The sequence below is a fragment of the Scardinius erythrophthalmus genome, assembly GCF_964197995.2.
Source record: "Scardinius erythrophthalmus genome assembly, chromosome: 9".
Classification (NCBI taxonomy): domain Eukaryota; kingdom Metazoa; phylum Chordata; class Actinopteri; order Cypriniformes; family Leuciscidae; genus Scardinius; species Scardinius erythrophthalmus.
In genome coordinates, this window is record NC_138229.1 from 17,254,266 (window position 1) to 17,276,635 (window position 22,370).

Below are 22,370 nucleotides of genomic sequence, written 5' to 3' on the forward strand. Positions count from 1 at the left end.
CCATTGGGCTGTGTAAGTAGCTGTAAAGTGATAAATATTAGAACCTCATTGTGTAAGAAACATAGGGGGAACAGAATTCGACGGCAAAAAAAACAGCTGTCGGAATCCGTTCCCCCACTCCCATTATGAGAGATGTTGATGTAATGGCTTAAAAATGCTGATTTTATTTTTGTTTGTGGATGGAGCTTAACTTGCATCAGTTTAAAGAATATATTTGTTTGCCTTTTATTATGATAGGACAGTATACTATCAAGAAAGTTTGACGAAACGGGACTTGAACTCGGGTCGCCCAAAGCTAAAAAAAAATTGCCAGGGCACTGACCACTTGGCCATTGGGCTGTGTAAGTAGCTGTAAAGTGATAAATATTATAACCTCATTGTGTAAGAAACATAGGGGGAACAGAATTGGACGGTAAAAAAAACAGCTGTCGGAATCCGTTCTCCCTCTCCCATTATGAGAGGTGTTGATGTAATGGCTTAAAAATGCTGATTTTATTTTTGTGTGTGGATGGAGCTTAACTTGCATCAGTTTAAATAATATATTTTTTTGCCTTTTATTATGATAGGACAGTATACTATCAAGAAAGTTTGACTAAAAGGGACTTGAACTCGGGTTGCCCTAAGCTAAAAAAAAAAATTTTGTCAGGGCACTGACCACTTGGCTATTGGGCTGTGTAACTAACTGATATTATAACCTCATTGTGTAAGAAACATAGGGGGAACAGAATTCGACGGCAAAAAAAACAGCTGTCGGAATCCGTTCCCCCACTCCCATTATGAGAGATGTTGATGTAATGGCTTAAAAATGCTGATTTTATTTTTGTTTGTGGATGGAGCTTAACTTGCATCAGTTTAAAGAATATATTTGTTTGCCTTTTATTATGATAGGACAGTATACTATCAAGAAAGTTTGACGAAACGGGACTTGAACTCGGGTCGCCCAAAGCTAAAAAAAAGATTGCCAGGGTACTGACCATTTGGTTATTGGGCTGTGTAATTAGCTGTAAAGTGATAAATATTAGAACCTCATTGTGTAAGAAACATAGGGGGAACAGAATTCGACGGCAAAAAAAAACAGCTGTCGGAATCCGTTCCCCCTCTTCTATTATGAGAGGTGTTGATGTAATGGCTTAAAAAATGCTGATTTTATTTTTGTGTGTGGATGGAGCTTAACTTGCATCAGTTTAAATAATATATTTTTTTGCCTTTTATTATGATAGGACAGTATACTATCAAGAAAGTTTGACGAAACGGGACTTAAACTCGGGTTGCCCAAAGCTAAAAAAAAAATATTGTCAGGGCACTGACCACTTGGCTATTGGGCTGTGTAACTAACTGATATTAGAACCTCGTGTAAGAAACATAGGGGGAACAGAATTCGACGGCAAAAAAAACAGCTGTCGGAATCCGTTCCCCCACTCCCATTATGAGAGATGTTGATGTAATGGCTTAAAAATGCTGATTTTATTTTTGTTTGTGGATGGAGCTTAACTTGCATCAGTTTAAAGAATATATTTGTTTGCCTTTTATTATGATAGGACAGTATACTATCAAGAAAGTTTGACGAAACGGGACTTGAACTCGGGTCGCCCAAAGCTAAAAAAAAGATTGCTAGGGCACTGCCCACTTGGCCATTGGGCTGAGTAAGTAGCTGTAAAGTGATAAATATTAGAACCTCATTGTGTAAGAAACATAGGGGGAACAGAATTCGACGGTAAAAAAAACAGCTGTCGGAATCCGTTCCCCCTCTCCCATTATGAGAGGTGTTGATGTAATGGCTTAAAAAATGCTGATTTTATTTTTGTGTGTGGATGGAGCTTAACTTGCATCAGTTTAAATAATATATTTTTTTGCCTTTTATTATGATAGGACAGTATACTATCAAGAAAGTTTGACGAAACGGGACTTGAACTCGGGTCGCCCAAAGCTAAAAAAAAGATTGCCAGGGCACTGATCACTTGGCTATTGGGCTGTGTAATTACCTGTAAAGTGATAAATATTAGAACCTCATTGTGTAAGAAACATAGGGGGAACAGAATTCGACGGCAAAAAGAACAGCTGTCGGAATCCGTTCCCCCTCTCACATTATGAGAGATGTTGATGTAATGGCTTAAAAATGCTGATTTTATTTTTGTTTGTGGATGGAGCTTAACTTGCATCAGTTTAAAGAATATATTTGTTTGCCTTTTATTATGATAGGACAGTATACTATCAAGAAAGTTTGACGAAACGGGACTTGAACTCGGGTCGCCCAAAGCTAAAAAAAAAATATTGTCAGGGCACTGACCACTTGGCTATTGGGCTGTGTAACTAACTGATATTAGAACCTCATTGTGTAAGAAACATAGGGGGAACAGAATTCGACGGCAAAAAAAACAGCTGACGGAATCCGTTCCCCCACTCCCATTATGAGAGATGTTGATGTAATGGCTTAAAAATGCTGATTTTATTTTTGTTTGTGGATGGAGCTTAACTTGCATCAGTTTAAAGAATATATTTGTTTGCCTTTTATTATGATAGGACAGTATACTATCAAGAAAGTTTGACGAAACGGGACTTGAACTCGGGTCGCCCAAAGCTAAAAAAAAATTGCCAGGGCACTGACCACTTGGCCATTGGGCTGTGTAGGTAGCTGTAAAGTGATAAATATTATAACCTCATTGTGTAAGAAACATAGGGGGAACAGAATTCGACGGCAAAAAAAACAGCTGTCGGAATCCGTTCCCCCTCTCACATTATGAGAGATGTTGATGTAATGGCTTAAAAATGCTGATTTTATTTTTGTTTGTGGATGGAGCTTAACTTGCATCAGTTTAAAGAATATATTTGTTTGCCTTTTATTATGATAGGACAGTATACTATCAAGAAAGTTTGACGAAACGGGACTTGAACTCGGGTCGCCCAAAGCTAAAAAAAAGATTGCCAGGGCACTGACCACTTGGCTATTGGGCTGTGTAATTAGCTGTAAAGTGATAAATATTAGAACCTCATTGTGTAAGAAACATAGGGGGAACAGAATTCGACGGTAAAAAAAACAGCTGTCGGAATCCGTTCCCCCTCTCCCATTATGAGAGGTGTTGATGTAATGGCTTAAAAAATGCTGATTTTATTTTTGTGTGTGGATGGAGCTTAACTTGCATCAGTTTAAATAATATATTTTTTTGCCTTTTATTATGATAGGACAGTATACTATCAAGAAAGTTCGACGAAACGGGACTTGAACTCGGGTTGCCCAAAGCAAAAATAAAAATATTGTCAGGGCACTGACCACTTGGCTATTGGGCTGTGTAACTAACTGATATTAGAACCTCATTGTGTAAGAAACATAGGGGGAACAGAATTCGACGGCAAAAAAAACAGCTGTCGGAATCCGTTCCCCCACTCCCATTATGAGAGATGTTGATGTAATGGCTTAAAAATGCTGATTTTATTTTTGTTTGTGGATGGAGCTTAACTTGCATCAGTTTAAAGAATATATTTGTTTGCCTTTTATTATGATAGGACAGTATACTATCAAGAAAGTTTGACGAAACGGGACTTGAACTCGGGTCGCCCAAAGCTAAAAAAAAGATTGCTAGGGCACTGACCACTTGGCCATTGGGCTGTGTAAGTAGCTGTAAAGTGATAAATATTATAACCTCATTGTGTAAGAAACATAGTGGGAACAGAATTCGACGGCAAAAAAAACAGCTGTCGGAATCCGTTCCCCCTCTCACATTATGAGAGATGTTGATGTAATGGCTTAAAAATGCTGATTTTATTTTTGTTTGTGGATGGAGCTTAACTTGCATCAGTTTAAAGAATATATTTGTTTGCCTTTTATTATGATAGGACAGTATACTATCAAGAAAGTTTGACGAAACGGGACTTGAACTCGGGTCGCCCAAAGCTAAAAAAAAGATTGCTAGGGCACTAACCACTTGGCCAATGGGCTGTGTAAGTAGCTGTAAAGTGATAAATATTAGAACCTCATTGTGTAAGAAACATAGGGGGAACAGAATTCGACGGCAAAAAAACCAGCTGTCGGAATCCGTTCCCCCTCTCACATTATGAGAGATGTTGATGTAATGGCTTAAAAATGCTGATTTTATTTTTGTTTGTGGATGGAGCTTAACTTGCATCAGTTTAAAGAATATATTTGTTTGCCTTTTATTATGATAGGACAGTATACTATCAAGAAAGTTTGACGAAACGGGACTTGAACTCGGGTCGCCCAAAGCTAAAAAAAAGATTGCCAGGGCACTGACCACTTGGCTATTGGGCTGTGTAATTAGCTGTAAAGTGATAAATATTAGAACCTCATTGTGTAAGAAACATAGGGGGAACAGAATTCGACGGTAAAAAAAACAGCTGTCGGAATCCGTTCCCCCTCTCCCATTATGAGAGGTGTTGATGTAATGGCTTAAAAAATGCTGATTTTATTTTTGTGTGTGGATGGAGCTTAACTTGCATCAGTTTAAATAATATTTTTTTTTGCCTTTTATTATGATACGACAGTATACTATCAAGAAAGTTTGACGAAACGGGACTTGAACTCGGGTCGCCCAAAGCTAAAAAAAAATTGCCAGGGCACTGACCACTTGGCCATTGAGCTGTGTAAGTAGCTGTAAAGTGATAAATATTATAACCTCATTGTGTAAGAAACATAGGGGGAACAGAATTCGACGGCAAAAAAACAGCTGTCGGAATCCGTTCCCCCACTCCCATTATGAGAGATGTTGATGTAATGGCTTAAAAATGCTGATTTTATTTTTGTTTGTGGATGGAGCTTAACTTGGATCAGTTTAAAGAATATATTTGTTTGCCTTTTATTATGATAGGACAGTATACTATCAAGAAAGTTTGACGAAACGGGACTTGAACTCGGGTCGCCCAAAGCTAAAAAAAAGATTGCCAGGGCACTGATCACTTGGCTATTGGGCTGTGTAATTACCTGTAAAGTGATAATTATTAGAACCTCATTGTGTAAGAAACATAGGGGGAACAGAATTCGACGGCAAAAAGAACAGCTGTCGGAATCCGTTCCCCCTCTCACATTATGAATGATGTTGATGTAATGGCTTAAAAATGCTGATTTTATTTTTGTTTGTGGATGGAGCTTAACTTGCATCAGTTTAAAGAATATATTTGTTTGCCTTTTATTATGATAGGACAGTATACTATCAAGAAAGTTTGACGAAACGGGACTAGAACTCAGGTCGCCCAAAGCTAAAAATAAGATTGCCAGGGTACTGACCACTTGGCTATTGAGCTGTGTAAACACAGTAAAGTGATAAATATTATAACCTCATTGTGTAAGAAACATAGGGGGAACAGAATTCGAAAGCAAAAAAAAAACAGCTGTCGGAATCCGTTCCCCCTCTCCCATTATGAGAGGTGTTGATGTAATGGCTTAAAAAATGCTGATTTTATTTTTGTGTGTGGATGGAGCTTAACTTGCATCAGTTTAAATAATATATTTTTTTGCCTTTTATTATGATAGGACAGTATACTATCAAGAAAGTTTGACGAAACGGGACTTGAACTCGGGTTGCCCAAAGCTAAAAAAAAATATTGTCAGGGCACTGACCACTTAGCTATTGGGCTGTGTAACTAACTGATATTAGAACCTCATTGTGTAAGAAACATAGGGGGAACAGAATTCGACGGCAAAAAAAACAGCTGTCGGAATCCGTTCCCCCACTCCCATTATGAGAGATGTTGATGTAATGGCTTAAAAATGCTGATTTTATTTTTGTTTGTGGATGGAGCTTAACTTGCATCAGTTTAAAGAATATATTTGTTTGCCTTTTATTATGATAGGACAGTATACTATCAAGAAAGTTTGACGAAACGGTACTTGAACTCGGGTCGCCCAAAGCTAAAAAAAAATTGCCAGGGCACTGACCACTTGGCCATTGGGCTGTGTAAGTAGCTGTAAAGTGATAAATATTATAACCTCATTGTGTAAGAAACATAGGGGGAACAGAATTCGACGGCAAAAAAAACAGCTGTCGGAATCCGTTCCCCCTCTCACATTATGAGAGATGTTGATGTAATGGCTTAAAAATGCTGATTTTATTTTTGTTTGTGGATGGAGCTTAACTTGCATCAGTTTAAAGAATATATTTGTTTGCCTTTTATTATGATAGGACAGTATACTATCAAGAAAGTTTGACGAAACGGGACTTGAACTCGGGTCGCCCAAAGCTAAAAAAAAGATTGCCAGGGCACTGACCACTTGGCTATTGGGCTGTGTAATTAGCTGTAAAGTGATAAATATTAGAACCTCATTGTGTAAGAAACATAGGGGGAACAGAATTCGACGGTAAAAAAAACAGCTGTCGGAATCCGTTCCCCCTCTCCCATTATGAGAGGTGTTGATGTAATGGCTTAAAAAATGCTGATTTTATTTTTGTGTGTGGATGGAGCTTAACTTGCATCAGTTTAAATAATATATTTTTTTGCCTTTTATTATGATAGGACAGTATACTATCAAGAAAGTTTGACTAAACGGGACTTGAACTCGGGTTGCCCAAAGCTAAAAAAAAAATTTTGTCAGGGCACTGACCACTTGGCTATTGGGCTGTGTAACTAACTGATATTAGAACCTCATTGTGTAAGAAACATAGGGGGAACAGAATTCGACGGCAAAAAAAACAGCTGTCGGAATCCGTTCCCCCACTCCCATTATGAGAGATGTTGATGTAATGGCTTAAAAATGCTGATTTTATTTTTGTTTGTGGATGGAGCTTAACTTGCATCAGTTTAAAGAATATATTTGTTTGCCTTTTATTATGATAGGACAGTATACTATCAAGAAAGTTTGACGAAACGGGACTTGAACTCGGGTCGCCCAAAGCTAAAAAAAAATTGCCAGGGCACTGACCACTTGGCCATTGGGCTGTGTAAGTAGCTGTAAAGTGATAAATATTATAACCTCATTGTGTAAGAAACATAGGGGGAACAGAATTCGACGGCAAAAAAAACAGCTGTCGGAATCCGTTCCCCCTCTCACATTATGAGAGATGTTGATGTAATGGCTTAAAAATGCTGATTTTATTTTTGTTTGTGGATGGAGCTTAACTTGCATCAGTTTAAAGAATATATTTGTTTGCCTTTTATTATGATAGGACAGTATACTATCAAGAAAGTTTGACGAAACGGGACTTGAACTCGGGTCGCCCAAAGCTAAAAAAAAGATTGCCAGGGCACTGACCACTTGGCTATTGGGCTGTGTAATTAGCTGTAAAGTGATAAATATTAGAACCTCATTGTGTAAGAAACATAGGGGGAACAGAATTCGACGGTAAAAAAAACAGCTGTCGGAATCCGTTCCCCCTCTCCCATTATGAGAGGTGTTGATGTAATGGCTTAAAAAATGCTGATTTTATTTTTGTGTGTGGATGGAGCTTAACTTGCATCAGTTTAAAGAATATATTTTTTTGCCTTTTATTATGATAGGACAGTATACTATCAAGAAAGTTTGACGAAACGGGACTTGAACTCGGGTCGCCCAAAGCTAAAAAAAAATTGCCAGGGCACTGACCACTTGGCCATTGGGCTGTGTAAGTAGCTGTAAAGTGATAAATATTAGAACCTCATTGTGTAAGAAACATAGGGGGAACAGAATTCGACGGCAAAAAAAACAGCTGTCGGAATCCATTCCCCCTCTCACATTATGAGAGATGTTGATGTAATGGCTTAAAAATGCTGATTTTATTTTTGTTTGTGGATGGAGCTTAACTTGCATCAGTTTAAAGAATATATTTGTTTGCCTTTTATTATGATAGGACAGTATACTATCAAGAAAGTTTGACGAAACGGGACTTGAACTCGGGTCGCCCAAAGCTAAAAAAAAGATTGCCAGGGCACTGACCACTTGGCTATTGGGCTGTGTAATTAGCTGTAAAGTGATAAATATTAGAACCTCATTGTGTAAGAAACATAGGGGGAACACAATTCGACGGTAAAAAAAACAGCTGTCGGAATCCGTTCCCCCTCTCCCATTATGAGAGGTGTTGATGTAATGGCTTAAAAAATGCTGATTTTATTTTTGTGTGTGGATGGAGCTTAACTTGCATCAGTTTAAAGAATATATTTTTTTGCCTTTTATTATGATAGGACAGTATACTATCAAGAAAGTTTGACGAAACGGGACTTGAACTTGGGTTGCCCAAAGCTAAAAAAAAAAAATTGTCAGGGCACTGACCACTTGGCTATTGGGCTGTGTAACTAACTGATATTAGAACCTCATTGTGTAAGAAACATAGGGGGAACAGAATTCGACGGCAAAAAAAACAGCTGTCGGAATCCGTTCCCCCACTCCCATTATGAGAGATGTTGATGTAATGGCTTAAAAATGCTGATTTTATTTTTGTTTGTGGATGGAGCTTAACTTGCATCAGTTTAAAGAATATACTTGTTTGCCTTTTATTATGATAGGACAGTATACTATCAAGAAAGTTTGACGAAACGGGACTTGAACTCGGGTCGCCCAAAGCTAAAAAAAGATTGCCAGGGCACTGACCACTTGGCTATTGGGCTGTGTAATTAACTGTAAAGTGATAAATTTTAGAACCTCATTGTGTAAGAAACATAGGGGAAACAGAATTCGACGGCAAAAAAAACAGCTGTCGGAATCCGTTCCCCCTCTCACATTATGAGAGATGTTGATGTAATGGCTTAAAAATGCTGATTTTATTTTTGTTTGTGGATGGAGCTTAACTTGCATCAGTTTAAAGAATATATTTTTTTGCCTTTTATTATGATAGGACAGTATACTATCAAGAAAATTTGACGAAACGGGACTTGAACTCGGGTCGCCCAAAGCTAAAAAAAAGATTGCCAGGGCACTGACCACTTGGCTATTGGGCTGTGTAATTTGCTGTAAAGTGATAAATATTAGAACCTCATTGTGTAAGAAACATAGAGGGAACAGAATTCGACGGTAAAAAAAACAGCTGTCGGAATCCGTTCCCCCTCTCCCATTATGAGAGGTGTTGATGTAATGGCTTAAAAAATGCTGATTTTATTTTTGTGTGTGGATGGAGCTTAACTTGCATCAGTTTAAAGAATATATTTTTTTGCCTTTTATTATGATAGGACAGTATACTATCAAGAAAGTTTGACGAAACGGGACTTGAACTTGGGTTGCCCAAAGCTAAAAAAAAAAAATTGTCAGGGCACTGACCACTTGGCTATTGGGCTGTGTAACTAACTGATATTAGAACCTCATTGTGTAAGAAACATAGGGGGAACAGAATTCGACGGCAAAAAAAACAGCTGTCGGAATCCGTTCCCCCACTCCCATTATGAGAGATGTTGATGTAATGGCTTAAAAATGCTGATTTTATTTTTGTTTGTGGATGGAGCTTAACTTGCATCAGTTTAAAGAATATACTTGTTTGCCTTTTATTATGATAGGACAGTATACTATCAAGAAAGTTTGACGAAACGGGACTTGAACTCGGGTCGCCCAAAGCTAAAAAAAGATTGCCAGGGCACTGACCACTTGGCTATTGGGCTGTGTAATTAACTGTAAAGTGATAAATTTTAGAACCTCATTGTGTAAGAAACATAGGGGAAACAGAATTCGACGGCAAAAAAAACAGCTGTCGGAATCCGTTCCCCCTCTCACATTATGAGAGATGTTGATGTAATGGCTTAAAAATGCTGATTTTATTTTTGTTTGTGGATGGAGCTTAACTTGCATCAGTTTAAAGAATATATTTTTTTGCCTTTTATCATGATAGGACAGTATACTATCAAGAAAGTTTGATGAAACGGGACTTGAACTCGGGTTGCCCAAAGCTAAAAAAAAAATAATGTCAGGGCACTGACCACTTGGCTATTGGGCTGTGTAACTAACAGATATTAGAACCTCATTGTGTAAGAAACATAGGGGGAACACAATTCGACGGCGAAAAAAAACAGCTGTCGGAATCCGTTCCCCCTCTCACATTATGAGAGATGTTGATGTAATGGCTTAAAAATGCTGATTTTATTTTTGTTTGTGGATGGAGCTTAACTTGCATCAGTTTAAAGAATATATTTTTTTGCCTTTTATTATGATAGGACAGTATACTATCAAGAAAGTTTGACGAAACGGGACTTGAACTCGGGTCGCCCAAAGCTAAAAAAAAAGATTGCCAGGGCACTGACCACTTGGCTATTGGGCTGTGTATTTTGCTGTAAAGTGATAAATATTAGAACCTCATTGTGTAAGAAACATAGGGGGAACACAATTCGACGGCAAAAAAAACAGCTGTCGGAATCCGTTCCCCCTCTCACATTATGAGAGATGTTGATGTAATGGCTTAAAAATGCTGATTTTATTTTTGTTTGTGGATGGAGCTTAACTTGCATCAGTTTAAAGAATATATTTTTTTGCCTTTTATTATGATAGGACAGTATACTATCAAGAAAATTTGACGAAACGGGACTTGAACTCGGGTCGCCCAAAGCTAAAAAAAAGATTGCCAGGGCACTGACCACTTGGCTATTGGGCTGTGTAATTTGCTGTAAAGTGATAAATATTAGAACCTCATTGTGTAAGAAACATAGAGGGAACAGAATTCGACGGTAAAAAAAACAGCTGTCGGAATCCGTTCCCCCTCTCCCATTATGAGAGGTGTTGATGTAATGGCTTAAAAAATGCTGATTTTATTTTTGTGTGTGGATGGAGCTTAACTTGCATCAGTTTAAAGAATATATTTGTTTGCCTTTTATTATGATAGGAGTAGGACAGTATACTATCAAGAAAGTTTGACGAAACGGGACTTGAACTCGGGTCGCCCAAAGCTAAAAAAAAGATTGCCAGGAAACTGACCACTTGGTTATTGGGCTGTGTAATTAGTTGTAAAGTGATAAATATTAGAACCTCATTGTGTAAGAAACATAGGGGGAACAGAATTCGACGGTAAAAAAAACAGCTGTCGGAATCCGTCCCCCCTCTCCCATAATGAGAGGTGTTGATGTAATGGCTTAAAAATGCTGATTTTATTTTTGTTTGTGGACGGAGCTTAACTTGCATCAGTTTAAAGAATATATTTGTTTGCCTTTTATTATGATAGGACAGTATACTATCAAGAAAGTTTGACGAAACGGGACTTGAACACGGGTCGCCCAAAGCTAAAAAAAAATTGCCCCTGCACTGACCAATTGGCTATTGGGCTGTGTAATTAGCTGTAAAGTGATAAATATTAGAACCTCATTGTGTAAGAAACATAGGGGGAACAGAATTCGACGGTAAAAAAAACAGCTGTCGGAATCCGTTCCCCCTCTCCCATTATGAGAGGTGTTGATGTAATGGCTTAAAAAATGCTGATTTTATTTTTGTGTGTGGATGGAGCTTAACTTGCATAAGTTTAAAGAATATATTTTTTTGCCTTTTATTATGATAGGACAGTATACTATCAAGAAAGTTTGACGAAACGGGACTTGAACTTGGGTTGCCCAAAGCTAAAAAAAAAAAAATTGTCAGGGCACTGACCACTTGGCTATTGGGCTGTGTAACTAACTGATATTAGAACCTCATTGTGTAAGAAACATAGGGGGAACAGAATTCGACGGCAAAAAAAACAGCTGTCGGAATCCGTTCCCCCTCTCACATTATGAGAGATGTTGATGTAATGGCTTAAAAATGCTGATTTTATTTTTGTTTGTGGATGGAGCTTAACTTGCATCAGTTTAAAGAATATATTTGTTTGCCTTTTATTATGATAGGACAGTATACTATCAAGAAAGTTTGACGAAACGGGACTTGAACTCGGGTCGCCCAAAGCTAAAAAAAAGATTGCCAGGGCACTGACCACTTGGCTATTGGGCTGTGTAATTAGCTGTAAAGTGATAAATATTAGAACCTCATTGTGTAAGAAACATAGGGGGAACAGAATTCGACAGTAAAAAAAAACAGCTGTGGGAATCCGTTCCCCCTCTCCCATTATGAGAGGTGTTGATGTAATGGCTTAAAAAATGCTGATTTTATTTTTGTGTGTGGATGGAGCTTAACTTGCATCAGTTTAAAGAATATATTTGTTTGCCTTTTATTATGATAGGACAGTATACTATCAAGAAAGTTTGATAAAACGGGACTTGAACTCGGGTCGCCCAAAGCTAAAAAAAAGATTGCCCGGGCACTGACCACTTGGCTATTGGGCTGTGTAATTAGCTGTAAAGTGATAAATATTAGAACCTCATTGTGTAAGAAACATAGGGGGAACAGAATTCGACGGTAAAAAAAACAGCTGTCGGAATCCATTCCCCCTCTCCCATTATGAGAGGTGTTGATGTAATGGCTTAAAAAATGCTGATTTTATTTTTGTGTGTGGATGGAGCTTAACTTGCATCAGTTTAAAGAATATATTTTTTTGCCTTTTATTATGATAGGACAGTATACCATCAAGAAAGTTTGACGAAACGGGACTAGAACTCGGGTCGCCCAAAGCTAAAAAAAAGATTGCCAGGGTACTGACCACTTGGCTCTTGGGCTGTGTAATTAGCTGTAAAGTGATAAATATTAGAACCTCATTGTGTAAGAAACATAGGGGGAACAGAATTCGACGAAAAAAAAAAAACAGCTGTCGGAATCCGTTCCCCCTCTCCCATTATGAGAGGTGTTGATGTAATGGCTTAAAAAATGCTGATTTTATTTTTGTGTGTGGATGGAGCTTAACTTGCATCAGTTTAAAGAATATATTTGTTTGCCTTTTATTATGATAGGACAGTATACCATCAAGAAAGTTTGACGAAACGGGACTTGAACTCGGGTCGCCCAAAGCTAAAAAAAGATTGCCAGGGCACTGACCACTTGGCTATTGGGCTGTGTAATTAGCTTCAAAGTGATAAATATTAGAACCTCATTGTGTAAGAAACATAGGGGGAACAGAATTCGACGGCAAAAAAAACAGCTGTCGGAATCCGTTCCCCCACTCCCATTATGAGAGATGTTGATGCAATGGCTTAAAAATGCTGATTTTATTTTTGTGTGTGGATGGAGCTTAACTTGCATCAGTTTAAAGAATATATTTTTTTGCCTTTTATTATGATAGGACAGTATACTATCAAGAAAGTTTAACGAAACGGGACTTGAACTCGGGTTGCCCAAAGCTAAAAAAAAAATATTGTCAGGGCACTGACCACTCGGCTATTGGGCTGTGTAACTAACTGATATTAGAACCTCATTGTGTAAGAAACATAGGGGGAACAGAATTCGACGGCAAAAAAAAACAGCTGTCGGGATCCGTTCCCCCACTCCCATTATAAGAGATGTTGATGTAATGGCTTAAAAATGCTGATTTTATTTTTGTTTGTGGATGGAGCTTAACTTGCATCAGTTTAAAGAATATATTTGTTTGCCTTTTATTATAATAGGACAGTATACTATCAAGAAAGTTTGACGAAACGGGACTTGAACTCGCGTTGCCCAAAGCTAAAAAAAAATTGCCCAGGCACTGACCACTTGGCTATTGGGCTGTGTAATTAACTGTAAAGTGATAAATTTTAGAACCTCATTGTGTAAGAAACATAGGGGGAACAGAATTCGACGGCAAAAAAAACAGCTGTCGGGATCCGTTCCCCCACTCCCATTATGAGAGATGTTGATGTAATGGCTTAAAAATGCTGATTTTACTTTTGTTTGTGGATGGAGCTTAACTTGCATCAGTTTAAAGAATATATTTGTTTGCCTTTTATTATGATAGGACAGTATACTATCAAGAAAGTTTGATTAAACGGGACTTGAACTCGGGTCGCCCAAAGCTAAAAAAAAGATTGCCCGGGCACTGACCACTTGGCTATTGGGCTGTGTAATTAGCTGTAAAGTGATAAATATTAGAACCTCATTGTGTAAGAAACATAGGGGGAACAGAATTCGACGGTAAAAAAAACAGCTGTCGGAATCCGTTCCCCCTCTCCCATTATGAGAGGTGTTGATGTAATGGCTTAAAAAATGCTGATTTTATTTTTGTGTGTGGATGGAGCTTAACTTGCATCAGTTTAAAGAATATATTTTTTTGCCTTTTATTATGATAGGACAGTATACCATCAAGAAAGTTTGACGAAACGGGACTAGAACTCGGGTCGCCCAAAGCTAAAAAAAAGATTGCCAGGGTACTGACCACTTGGCTATTGGGCTGTGTAATTTGCTGTAAAGTGATAAATATTAGAACCTCATTGTGTAAGAAACATAGGGGGAACACAATTCGACGGCAAAAAAAAACAGCTGTCGGAATCCGTTCCCCCTCTCACATTATGAGAGATGTTGATGTAATGGCTTAAAAATGCTGATTTTATTTTTGTTTGTGGATGGAGCTTAACTTGCATCAGTTTAAAGAATATATTTTTTTGCCTTTTATTATGATAGGACAGTATACTATCAAGAAAGTTTGACGAAACGGGACTTGAACTCGGGTCGCCCAAAGCTAAAAAAAAAGATTGCCAGGGCACTGACCACTTGGCTATTGGGCTGTGTATTTTGCTGTAAAGTGATAAATATTAGAACCTCATTGTGTAAGAAACATAGGGGGAACACAATTCGACGGCAAAAAAAAAACAGCTGTCGGAATCCGTTCCCCCTCTCACATTATGAGAGATGTTGATGTAATGGCTTAAAAATGCTGATTTTATTTTTGTTTGTGGATGGAGCTTAACTTGCATCAGTTTAAAGAATATATTTTTTTGCCTTTTATTATGATAGGACAGTATACTATCAAGAAAATTTGACGAAACGGGACTTGAACTCGGGTCGCCCAAAGCTAAAAAAAAGATTGCCAGGGCACTGACCACTTGGCTATTGGGCTGTGTAATTTGCTGTAAAGTGATAAATATTATAACCTCATTGTGTAAGAAACATAGAGGGAACAGAATTCGACGGTAAAAAAAACAGCTGTCGGAATCCGTTCCCCCTCTCCCATTATGAGAGGTGTTGATGTAATGGCTTAAAAAATGCTGATTTTATTTTTGTGTGTGGATGGAGCTTAACTTGCATCAGTTTAAAGAATATATTTGTTTGCCTTTTATTATGATAGGAGTAGGACAGTATACTATCAAGAAAGTTTGACGAAACGGGACTTGAACTCGGGTCGCCCAAAGCTAAAAAAAAGATTGCCAGGAAACTGACCACTTGGTTATTGGGCTGTGTAATTAGTTGTAAAGTGATAAATATTAGAACCTCATTGTGTAAGAAACATAGGGGAACAGAATTCGACGGTAAAAAAAACAGCTGTCGGAATCCGTCCCCCCTCTCCCATAATGAGAGGTGTTGATGTAATGGCTTAAAAATGCTGATTTTATTTTTGTTTGTGGACGGAGCTTAACTTGCATCAGTTTAAAGAATATATTTGTTTGCCTTTTATTATGATAGGACAGTATACTATCAAGAAAGTTTGACGAAACGGGACTTGAACTCGGGTCGCCCAAAGCTAAAAAAAAATTGCCCCTGCACTGACCACTTGGCTATTGGGCTGTGTAATTAGCTGTAAAGTGATAAATATTAGAAACTCATTGTGTAAGAAACATAGGGGGAACAGAATTCGACGGCAAAAAAAAACAGCTGTCGGAATCCGTTCCCCCTCTTCTATTATGAGAGGTGTTGATGTAATGGCTTAAAAAATGCTGATTTTATTTTTGTGTGTGGATGGAGCTTAACTTGCATCAGTTTAAATAATATATTTTTTTCCCTTTTATTATGATAGGACAGTACACTATCAAGAAAGTTTGACGAAACGGGACTTAAACTCGGGTTGCCCAAAGCTAAAAAAAAAATATTGTCAGGGCACTGACCACTTGGCTATTGGGCTGTGTAACTAACTGATATTATAACCTCATTGTGTAAGAAACATAGGGGGAACAGAATTCGACGGCAAAAAAACAGCTGTCGGAATCCGTTCCCCCTCTCCCATTATGAGAGGTGTTGATGTAATGGCTTAAAAAATGCTGATTTTATTTTTGTGTGTGGATGGAGCTTAACTTGCATCAGTTTAAATAATATATTTTTTTGCCTTTTATTATGATAGGACAGTATACTATCAAGAAAGTTTGACGAAACGGGACTTGAACTCGGGTCGCCCAAAGCTAAAAAAAAATTGCCAGGGCACTGACCACTTGGCCATTGGGCTGTGTCAGTAGCTGTAAAGTGATAAATATTATAACCTCATTGTGTAAGAAACATAGGGGGAACAGAATTCGACGGCAAAAAAAACAGCTGTCGGAATCCGTTCCCCCACTCCCATTATGAGAGATGTTGATGTAATGGCTTAAAAATGCTGATTTTATTTTTGTTTGTGGATGGAGCTTAACTTGCATCAGTTTAAAGAATATATTTGTTTGCCTTTTATTATGATAGGGCAGTATACTATCAAGAAAGTTTGACGAAACGGGACTTGAACTCGGGTCGCCCAAAGCTAAAAAAAAGATTGCTAGGGCACTGACCACTTGGCCATTGGGCTGTGTAAGTAGCTGTAAAGTGATAAATATTATAACCTCATTGTGTAAGAAACATAGGGGGAACAGAATTCGACAGCAAAAAAAACAGCTGTCGGAATCCGTTCCCCCACTCCCATTATGAGAGATGTTGATGTAATGGCTTAAAAATGCTGATTTTATTTTTGTTTGTGGATGGAGCTTAACTTGCATCAGTTTAAAGAATATATTTGTTTGCCTTTTATTATGATAGGACAGTATACTATCAAGAAAGTTTGACGAAACGGGACTTGAACTCAGGTCGCCCAAAGCTAAAAAAAGATTGCCAGGGCATTGACCAGCTATTGGGCTGTGTAATTAGCTGTAAAGTGATAAATATTAGAACCTCATTGTGTAAGAAACATAGGGGGAACAGAATTCGACGGCAAAAAAAAACAGCTGTCGGAATCCGTTCCCCCTCTCCTATTATGAGAGGTGTTGATGTAATGGCTTAAAAAATGCTGATTTTATTTTTGTGTGTGGATGGAGCTTAACTCGCATCAGTTTAAATAATATATTTTTTTGCCTTTTATTATGATAGGACAGTATACTATCAAGAAAGTTTGATGAAACGGGACTTAAACTCGGTTGCCCAAAGCTAAAAAAAAAATATTGTCAGGGCACTGACCACTTGGCTATTGGGCTGTGTAACTAACTGATATTAGAACCTCGTGTAAGAAACATAGGGGGAACAGAATTCGACGGCAAAAAAAACAGCTGTCGGAATCCGTTCCCCCACTCCCATTATGAGAGATGTTGATGTAATGGCTTAAAAATGCTGATTTTATTTTTGTTTGTGGATGGAGCTTAACTTGCATCAGTTTAAAGAATATATTTGTTTGCCTTTTATTATGATAGGACAGTATACTATCAAGAAAGTTTGACGAAACGGGACTTGAACTCGGGTCGCCCAAAGCTAAAAAAAAGATTGCTAGGGCACTGACCACTTGGCCATTGGGCTGTGTAAGTAGCTGTAAAGTGATAAATATTAGAACCTCATTGTGTAAGAAACATAGGGGGAACAGAATTCGACGGTAAAAAAAACAGCTGTCGGAATCCGTTCCCCCTCTCCCATTATGAGAGGTGTTGATGTAATGGCTTAAAAAATGCTGATTTTATTTTTGTGTGTGGATGGAGCTTAACTTGCATCAGTTTAAATAATATATTTTTTTGCCTTTTATTATGATAGGACAGTATACTATCAAGAAAGTTTGACGAAACGGGACTTGAACTCGGGTCGCCCAAAGCAAAAAAAAAATTGCCAGGGCACTGACCACTTGGCCATTGGGCTGTGTCAGTAGCTGTAAAGTGATAAATATTATAACCTCATTGTGTAAGAAACATAGGGGGAACAGAATTCGACGGCAAAAAAAACAGCTGTCGGAATCCGTTCCCCCACTCCCATTATGAGAGATGTTGATGTAATGGCTTAAAAATGCTGATTTTATTTTTGTTTGTGGATGGAGCTTAACTTGCATCAGTTTAAAGAATATATTTGTTTGCCTTTTATTATGATAGGACAGTATACTATCAAGAAAGTTTGACGAAACGGGACTTGAACTCGGGTCGCCCAAAGCTAAAAAAAAATTGCCAGGGCACTGACCACTTGGCTATTGGGCTGTGTAATTAGCTGTAAAGTGATAAATATTAGAACCTCATTGTGTAAGAAACATAGGGGGAACAGAATTCGACGGTAAAAAAAACAGCTGTCGGAATCCGTTCCCCCTCTCCCATTATGAGAGGTGTTGATGTAATGGCTTAAAAAATGCTGATTTTATTTTTGTGTGGATGGAGCTTAACTTGCATCAGTTTAAATAATATATTTTTTTGCCTTTTATTATGATAGGACAGTATACTATCAAGAAAGTTTGACGAAACGGGACTTGAACTCGGGTTGCCCAAAGCTAAAAAAAAAATATTGTCAGGGCACTGACCACTTGGCTATTGGGCTGTGTAACTAACTGATATTAGAACCTCATTGTGTAAGAAACATAGGGGGAACAGAATTCGACGGCAAAAAAACAGCTGACGGAATCCGTTCCCCCACTCCCATTATGAGAGATGTTGATGTAATGGCTTAAAAATGCTGATTTTATTTTTGTTTGTGGATGGAGCTTAACTTGCATCAGTTTAAAGAATATATTTGTTTGCCTTTTATTATGATAGGACAGTATACTATCAAGAAAGTTTGACGAAACGGGACTTGAACTCGGGTCGCCCAAAGCTAAAAAAAAATTGCCAGGGCACTGACCACTTGGCTATTGGGCTGTGTAATTAGCTGTAAAGTGATAAATATTAGAACCTCATTGTGTAAGAAACATAGGGGGAACAGAATTCGACGGTAAAAAAAACAGCTGTCGGAATCCGTTCCCCCTCTCCCATTATGAGAGGTGTTGATGTAATGGCTTAAAAAATGCTGATTTTATTTTTGTGTGGATGGAGCTTAACTTGCATCAGTTTAAATAATATATTTTTTTGCCTTTTATTATGATAGGACAGTATACTATCAAGAAAGTTTGACGAAACGGGACTTGAACTCGGGTTGCCCAAAGCTAAAAAAAAAATATTGTCAGGGCACTGACCACTTGGCTATTGGGCTGTGTAACTAACTGATATTAGAACCTCATTGTGTAAGAAACATAGGGGGAACAGAATTCGACGGCAAAAAAAACAGCTGACGGAATCCGTTCCCCCACTCCCATTATGAGAGATGTTGATGTAATGGCTTAAAAATGCTGATTTTATTTTTGTTTGTGGATGGAGCTTAACTTGCATCAGTTTAAAGAATATATTTGTTTGCCTTTTATTATGATAGGACAGTATACTATCAAGAAAGTTTGACGAAACGGGACTTGAACTCGGGTCGCCCAAAGCTAAAAAAAAATTTCCAGGGCACTGACCACTTGGCCATTGGGCTGTGTAAGTAGCTGTAAAGTGATAAATATTAGAACCTCATTGTGTAAGAAACATAGGGGGAACAGAATTCGACGGCAAAAAAAACAGCTGTCGGAATCCGTTCCCCCACTCCCATTATGAGAGATGTTGATGTAATGGCTTAAAAATGCTGATTTTATTTTTGTTTGTGGATGGAGCTTAACTTGCATCAGTTTAAAGAATATATTTGTTTGCCTTTTATTATGATAGGACAGTATACTATCAAGAAAGTTTGACGAAACGGGACTTGAACTCGGGTCGCCCAAAGCTAAAAAAAAATTGCCAGGGCACTGACCACTTGGCCATTGGGCTGTGTAAGTAGCTGTAAAGTGATAAATATTATAACCTCATTGTGTAAGAAACATAGGGGGAACAGAATTGGACGGTAAAAAAAACAGCTGTCGGAATCCGTTCTCCCTCTCCCATTATGAGAGGTGTTGATGTAATGGCTTAAAAATGCTGATTTTATTTTTGTGTGTGGATGGAGCTTAACTTGCATCAGTTTAAATAATATATTTTTTTGCCTTTTATTATGATAGGACAGTATACTATCAAGAAAGTTTGACTAAAAGGGACTTGAACTCGGGTTGCCCTAAGCTAAAAAAAAAAATTTTGTCAGGGCACTGACCACTTGGCTATTGGGCTGTGTAACTAACTGATATTATAACCTCATTGTGTAAGAAACATAGGGGGAACAGAATTCGACGGCAAAAAAAACAGCTGTCGGAATCCGTTCCCCCACTCCCATTATGAGAGATGTTGATGTAATGGCTTAAAAATGCTGATTTTATTTTTGTTTGTGGATGGAGCTTAACTTGCATCAGTTTAAAGAATATATTTGTTTGCCTTTTATTATGATAGGACAGTATACTATCAAGAAAGTTTGACGAAACGGGACTTGAACTCGGGTCGCCCAAAGCTAAAAAAAAGATTGCCAGGGTACTGACCATTTGGTTATTGGGCTGTGTAATTAGCTGTAAAGTGATAAATATTAGAACCTCATTGTGTAAGAAACATAGGGGGAACAGAATTCGACGGCAAAAAAAAACAGCTGTCGGAATCCGTTCCCCCTCTTCTATTATGAGAGGTGTTGATGTAATGGCTTAAAAAATGCTGATTTTATTTTTGTGTGTGGATGGAGCTTAACTTGCATCAGTTTAAATAATATATTTTTTTGCCTTTTATTATGATAGGACAGTATACTATCAAGAAAGTTTGACGAAACGGGACTTAAACTCGGGTTGCCCAAAGCTAAAAAAAAAATATTGTCAGGGCACTGACCACTTGGCTATTGGGCTGTGTAACTAACTGATATTAGAACCTCGTGTAAGAAACATAGGGGGAACAGAATTCGACGGCAAAAAAAACAGCTGTCGGAATCCGTTCCCCCACTCCCATTATGAGAGATGTTGATGTAATGGCTTAAAAATGCTGATTTTATTTTTGTTTGTGGATGGAGCTTAACTTGCATCAGTTTAAAGAATATATTTGTTTGCCTTTTATTATGATAGGACAGTATACTATCAAGAAAGTTTGACGAAACGGGACTTGAACTCGGGTCGCCCAAAGCTAAAAAAAAGATTGCTAGGGCACTGCCCACTTGGCCATTGGGCTGAGTAAGTAGCTGTAAAGTGATAAATATTAGAACCTCATTGTGTAAGAAACATAGGGGGAACAGAATTCGACGGTAAAAAAAACAGCTGTCGGAATCCGTTCCCCCTCTCCCATTATGAGAGGTGTTGATGTAATGGCTTAAAAAATGCTGATTTTATTTTTGTGTGTGGATGGAGCTTAACTTGCATCAGTTTAAATAATATATTTTTTTGCCTTTTATTATGATAGGACAGTATACTATCAAGAAAGTTTGACGAAACGGGACTTGAACTCGGGTCGCCCAAAGCTAAAAAAAAGATTGCCAGGGCACTGATCACTTGGCTATTGGGCTGTGTAATTACCTGTAAAGTGATAAATATTAGAACCTCATTGTGTAAGAAACATAGGGGGAACAGAATTCGACGGCAAAAAGAACAGCTGTCGGAATCCGTTCCCCCTCTCACATTATGAGAGATGTTGATGTAATGGCTTAAAAATGCTGATTTTATTTTTGTTTGTGGATGGAGCTTAACTTGCATCAGTTTAAAGAATATATTTGTTTGCCTTTTATTATGATAGGACAGTATACTATCAAGAAAGTTTGACGAAACGGGACTTGAACTCGGGTCGCCCAAAGCTAAAAAAAAAATATTGTCAGGGCACTGACCACTTGGCTATTGGGCTGTGTAACTAACTGATATTAGAACCTCATTGTGTAAGAAACATAGGGGGAACAGAATTCGACGGCAAAAAAAACAGCTGACGGAATCCGTTCCCCCACTCCCATTATGAGAGATGTTGATGTAATGGCTTAAAAATGCTGATTTTATTTTTGTTTGTGGATGGAGCTTAACTTGCATCAGTTTAAAGAATATATTTGTTTGCCTTTTATTATGATAGGACAGTATACTATCAAGAAAGTTTGACGAAACGGGACTTGAACTCGGGTCGCCCAAAGCTAAAAAAAAATTGCCAGGGCACTGACCACTTGGCCATTGGGCTGTGTAGGTAGCTGTAAAGTGATAAATATTATAACCTCATTGTGTAAGAAACATAGGGGGAACAGAATTCGACGGCAAAAAAAACAGCTGTCGGAATCCGTTCCCCCTCTCACATTATGAGAGATGTTGATGTAATGGCTTAAAAATGCTGATTTTATTTTTGTTTGTGGATGGAGCTTAACTTGCATCAGTTTAAAGAATATATTTGTTTGCCTTTTATTATGATAGGACAGTATACTATCAAGAAAGTTTGACGAAACGGGACTTGAACTCGGGTCGCCCAAAGCTAAAAAAAAGATTGCCAGGGCACTGACCACTTGGCTATTGGGCTGTGTAATTAGCTGTAAAGTGATAAATATTAGAACCTCATTGTGTAAGAAACATAGGGGGAACAGAATTCGA